At 34.2% G+C, this 6,743-nt stretch overlaps 1 long non-coding RNA gene across 1 annotated transcript in view; it reads right to left on the reverse strand.

The window, feature by feature from the left end:
* The window catches only part of LOC141378489 (uncharacterized), a 182,725-nt gene that overhangs the window by 16,384 nt on the left and 159,598 nt on the right, over positions 1-6,743 (reverse strand). The gene's annotated exons all lie outside the window — the stretch shown is intronic.

Raw genomic sequence — 6,743 nt, forward strand, 5'->3', positions numbered from 1 at the left:
TATCATCACTCTGTTATCATCAACACTGTTATCATTAACTCTGTTATCATCAACTCTGTTATCATCAAGTCTGTTATCATCAACTCTGTTATCATCAACTCTGTTATCGTGAACTCTGTTATCATCAACTCTGTTATCGTCAACTCTGTTATCGTCAACTCTGTTATCATCAACTCTGTTATCGTCAACTTTGTTATCGTCAAGACTCTTATTATCAACTGTTATCATCAACTCTGTTATCATCAACTCTGTTATCATCAACTCTGTTATCGTCACCTCTGTTATCATCAACTCTGTTATCGTCAACTTTGTTATAGTCAAGACTCTTATTATCAACTGTTATCATCAACACTGTTATCATCAACTCTGTTATCATCAACTCTGTTATCATCAACTCTGTTATCATCAACACTGTTATCATCAACACTGTTATCATCACTCTGTTATCATCAACACTGTTATCATCACTCTGTTATCATCAACACTGTTATCATCAACTCTGTTATCATCAACTCTGTTATCATCAACTCTGTTATCATCAACACTGTTATCATCACTCTGTTATCATCAACACTGTTATCATCAACACTGTTATCATCACTCTGTTATCATCAACACTGTTATCATTAACTCTGTTATCATCAACTCTGTTATCATCAAGTCTGTTATCATCAACTCTGTTATCATCAACTCTGTTATCGTGAACTCTGTTATCATCAACTCTGTTATCGTCAACTCTGTTATCGTCAACTCTGTTATCATCAACTCTGTTATCGTCAACTTTGTTATCGTCAAGACTCTTATTATCAACTGTTATCATCAACTCTGTTATCATCAACTCTGTTATCATCAACTCTGTTATCGTCACCTCTGTTATCATCAACTCTGTTATCGTAAACTCTGTTATCATCAACTTTGTTATCGTAAACTCTGTTATGGTAAACCTGTTATCGTCAATTCTGTTATCATCAACTCTGTTATCGTCAACTCTGATATCATCAACTCTGTTATCGTAAACTCTGTTATCATCAACTCTCTCATCATCAACTCTGTTATCATCAACTCTGTTACTGTCAAATATTTTATTGTCAACTATTACTGTCAACTCTGTTATCATCAACTCTGTTATTGTCAACTCTGTTATCGTAAACTCTGTTATTATAAACTCTGTTATTGTAAACTCTGTTATCATCAACTCTGATATCAACTCTGTTATTATCAACTCTGTTATTGTAAACTCTGTTATCGTCAACTCTGATATCAACTCTGTTATCATCAACTCTGTTATTGTAAACTCTGTTATCGTGAACTCTGTTATTGTAAACTCTGTTATTGTCAACTCTGTTATTATAACCTCTGTTATCGTCAAGTCTGTTTACTGTCAAAACTTTTATTTTAAACTCTTACTGTGAACTCTCTTATCATCAACTTTACTATTGTCAGCTATTATCATCAACTTTGACTGTCAACTCTGTTACCGTAAAGTCTCTTATTATCAACTCTGTCATCGTAAACTCTATTATTGTTAATTGTTAGTTAACTCTCTCATCATCAACTCTGTTATCATCAACTCTGTTACTGTCAAATATTTTATTGTCAACTGTTACTGTCAACTCTGTTATCATCAACTCTGTTATCGTAAACTTTGTTATCATCAACTCTCTCATCATCAACTCTGTTATCATCAACTCTGTTATCATCAACTCTGTTATCATCAACTCTGTTATCATCAACTCTGTTATCGTAAACTTTGTTATCATCAACTCTGTTATCATCAACTCTGTTATCATCAACTCTGTTATCATCAACTCTGTTATCGTAAACTTTGTTATCATCAACTCTGTTATCATCAACTCTGTTATCATCAACTCTGTTATCATCAACTCTGTTATCGTAAACTTTGTTATCATCAACTCTGTTATCATCAACTCTGTTATCATCAACTCTGTTATCATCAACTCTGTTATCGTAAACTTTGTTATCATCAACTCTCTCATCATCAACTCTGTTATCATCAACTCTGTTACTGTCAAATATTTTATTGTCAACTATTACTGTCAACTCTGTTATCATCAACTCTGTTATTGTCAACTCTGTTAATGTCTTATCATCAACAATACTATGGTCAACTATTATCATCAACTCTGACTGTCAACTCTGTTATCATAAAGTCTCTTATATCAACTCTGTTATCGTAAACTCTGTTACGTTCAACTCAGTTGTCGTCATCTCTATTATCGTCAACTCTATCATCGGCAACTCTGTTATTGATAAACTTTAGCCATCTACTCTGTTATCATCAACACTGTTACGTTAACTCTCTTATCATCAACTTTGTGAAGCAATGCAATAAATTCAAATTTTCCACGCCATGTAAAAATATGGATATGTATTTTACCACAGTATTTTCAATGGTGTTTCAGAGCTGATCCTGACGGACACGTGTAAAAGGCATTTTATCTCATTTTTTGCTTGAACAACTAAATGACTGCTTGAGTCTGTTTAACTGATTGTATTTTAATTGCATTACAACATCGGTGCTGTAAAAGGAACTGTATAAAATTGAAAAAAGTCACATTAACCGCTTACCAGAAGATCATTGGTACACTGTAAAAAATTACTCAAGGGGGTGTTAAATACCACCCAAGAAAATCAGTTAAAGTTTAATTAAGTTTATGAGTTAGCATCTAAAATGCAACATAATGGGTACATTCTACCTACACTATCTATTTTTTAACAGTAAAAAAAATGCAACACTTAAAAAATGAGTAAAGTATACTCTTAAATATTTGCTTTGGTACCGCAAATTGCGCATGCGTCAACATCCAGGAGGGAATCACGGGGTCGCCATTTTCCATGTCATTGCCAACGTGGTGGGACGGCAATTGAATTACAGGTAAGTTTTATTTAACTTGTTGATATATTGAATGCAAATGTTAAGTTGTGCAACGTTAAAATCAACCAGAAGATTATAATCTGCGCGCTTCTCTTTGTTGTCGACACCACAGTGACAGATTCACATTTTAGAATTTGTGGTCAGTCAAATTAGCTTTTAAATTTTAATTGCCCAGTACTCGCACCTGCTAATGTGAAAAAACATCTATATCACTTAATTATAGTAGTTTTCATCATTGTCAATGTCTGAAATTTATAAACAGCGAAGCTACTCCACTCCAGTATTTGAACTTGAGGTAATGGTCATTCTCAAATGATTCATTCATGTTGAATGAATCTTTAATGGCACTCGAGAAGAACATGATATACGCTTCGCTTGTGTGAATGCTTCAGCTGTTTGAACTTATTTTTGATTCGCGAAGAACAACGTGAAGCAAAAGTGTGCTAAATGTAAAATCGACATCCTGTGGCCAGATCCAGAGGAAACACTACTGATCTATACCAGCATCTTCAAAATCGAAAATCGCATTGCAATCACAATATTTATCAGAAAAACCGCAATTAGGTTTTTTTCTCAAAATCGTGTAGCCCTAGTTTCAAGGTATTCAAATGATTACACATAGTTTAATTTTCCTTATTGAACATTGTGCTTAAAGAATTACTCCACATTCATAAAAAAATGTCACGATAATTTACTCACCCCCATGTAATGTGGGAATAATTACATTTGGAATGTAATTATCTGCGAACACATCTGCGCTAAGGCAATGGCTAAAAGAAAGTGCTCTAATGTTTGGGTTACATTTCACAAAGGTTCATGAGGATGGATATGGAGGACCAGAAATTACCTAAGTATAAATAAATAAATGAATAAATGCAGAAATAAATAAATGTAAAAATACATAAATTAATAAATAAATGCATGTAGAAATACATAAATAAATAAATGTATAAATAGATAAATGTATTTATAAATAAATTAATTCAATGCTGAAATAATAAATGTAGAAATACATAAATTAATAATTTTGTGTTAAAGTGTCATTTTTTATTCAGCTATTTTGGTACCATTTGTGTTATGCTACGTTTATTTCTACATTTTTTTGTATTTCTATATTTATTTATTTTTACATTTATTTCTGCATTTTTACATTTATTTATTTCTGTGTCCATATGTTAATGAGGTAGGCGGTCCTAACCTCTCTCAACGCAGGATTAGTTAAACGTGATCACTATTTTTACGGCTGTAGTACTGTGGATAATACAATCATTGTTAATGATTTAACAGCGAATGCTCCAAGCGACGGCCTTTTGCTTTGTTTAAAACATGCTCTCGATGATTTAGTTCAGTTCAGTGCTGAAAAAAATTTTTTTTTTTTTTTTTTAACAGGAGAATGAACTTGAAGGCCACACAAATCACATAATGAAATTGGTAGTGATTAAAAACCCCACAGCTGAAGTGGACCCAGTGGATGTGTGTGTCATCATAGAGGGCAGCAGAGATGCCTGTTTGGGCAGTTTGTGGGTGCTTCACAGGGTCTTTTCCCCAAAGAAGATTTCCAAAGACGTCTGTTTCTTACTAATTTAGACGTAAATGAGAGAATAAAAGATTTTTCAAAAAAAAAGATTGTTCAGACTCAGAAAATAAATAAAACAAAAATAATTAATGATTTCTTGTGTGGCCCTGTACCAACAGATCCACAGTCCGGTACCAGTCTGCGGACCACTGCTGAAGACAACCCAAAACAAATATTGCTAAGGGGGGCTAATAATATTGACCTTTAAATAGGCTTAAATAACTTAAAAACTGCTTTTATTCCAGCCGAAATAAAACAACTAAAACTTTCTTCAGAAGAAAAAACTATAGGAAACTGTGAAAAAAATCCTGAATCTGTTAAATATAATTTTAAAATGTAAAACTTTACAGGAGGGTAAATAATTTGTACTTCAACTATATATATAAAAGACGACAGCAGTCAACTATAAGTGAGTTTTTCCTTAAAACAAGCTAAATAATCAGCCCATGGGGTAAGCCAGTTAATCTTGCGTCAAAAGAAAAAACAAGATTATTTTGCTGACCCCATTGGAGGATTATTGTGCTTGTTTTATGGAAAAACTCACTTAATATTGGCAAATTATTTCTTAAAACAAGACAATATGTTTTGCTTGTCTAGAAAATGACTCTTGATATGAGAAATTTTTGATATTTAGACTAGAAACAAGACAAAAAAAATCTAAGATAGAAAAGCATTTTTTGCAGTGTATTGCCTGTATTAGTATTGTAAATGTAATGCAATGGTAAAACAACCTGGTAATAAACTGCCAGTAAATTTACCTGTCCTGTTTTATGGACTGAGTTCTATATTTATTAGTTCATATATAAAATATTTTGAGCTACAATGTCAATAAATCTCACTTTAAGTTGAATTTTCAACATCAACTGTTGACAGAGCAGAAAACAACCTCCCATTATGCAATTTATGCCTGTAAATACACACAAAACACAAAACCTGTGAATCACAAAATATGAGAAACTGTTAACAGAAAGACATTTCACAGTGTGCTTTACCTATTTACGAGATATTTCGGCACAAAAACTGGGACTAGAAAACAGGGATTCCTGATCCCAATAATCTAAAGGAAAACAGTGTATTAATCTTCAAAATCAGGCCCACAACATTAGACAAATATCAGATCTGAATGAGAGAGAGCTGTTTAAAACAGTCTATAGAGTTATGAGCCTCACTAATAAAGTCAATTTTATTGAAACAGCTGAATTAAATTAAGATTTGTTTTGTTTGCTGTCGTCTTTTAGTTATAAATGTTGTTATTTGTTTATTACATTTGATTTGTGTTTATTTGCTTGTTTTTTATGCAAATGTTCAGGGAACATTCCATTGGATCATTCAGTGGGAAAGTTATATTTGCATGTTGTCTAAAACAAAAGAAAGTTTTAGTTTATGTTAGCTTAAAGGGAAGCATGGTGGTGGGGAAGGGAAGAAGGTCATGTTGGCGTGGGTTTCCTCCGGGTGCTCCGGTTTCCCTCACAGTCTAAACACATGCCGTAGATGAATTGAATTAGCTAAATTGGCTGTAGTGTATGTGACTGTGTGTGGGTGTTTCCCAGTACTGGGTTGCAGCTGGAAGGGTGTCCGCTGCATAAAACATATGCTGAATGAGTTGGCAGTTCATTCCTGTCACGGAACAGAATCAATGGAGAGGTTTGTACAGTTCAACAGGTCTTTATTAACAGTTCAACAAAGGCAGTCTGTCAGTAATTCAAATGAATCACACAGATTCGGTTCTTCAAAGCAAACTCAAAAAGGGGAACACCCACGGCCGGGGCGAGAGAGGGAGTGAGCCGATCGGTCTGTGCCCACCACAGCGATGCGGGAAACACTGACCTCCGGGTGCTGATGGTCAGAGCACACAGTCAACAGGTAATCAAGCAAGCTGCGACGCTCACAACATGAAATGATGAACACAGGAGGGATGAATCACGAGGAGACTTGACGAGACAAGACAAACGATGCACAAACTACACGGAGAACAAACGCACAGACTAACAATAATCTGACAACAGAGGGAGAAATAAGGGAGGTAGATATAGGAGTGTCAATAATGACAAAGCGAGAACAGGTGACTGCTGATCAGCGCTCGCACTGATTGCAAGCGCTGACAGCTGGTAGGGGAAACACAGAAGTGAAAAGATTGACAATTATCAAACCAGATTCATGACAATTCTGCTGTGGCGACCCCTGATAAATAAAGGGACTAAGCCGAAAAACAAAATTAACGAATGAATGTTAGCTTAAAGTTCAACTATAAAGCCACATGAACAATGTATA

Source organism: Danio rerio, chromosome 17 (genome assembly GCF_049306965.1).
Source record: "Danio rerio strain Tuebingen ecotype United States chromosome 17, GRCz12tu, whole genome shotgun sequence".
Classification (NCBI taxonomy): domain Eukaryota; kingdom Metazoa; phylum Chordata; class Actinopteri; order Cypriniformes; family Danionidae; genus Danio; species Danio rerio.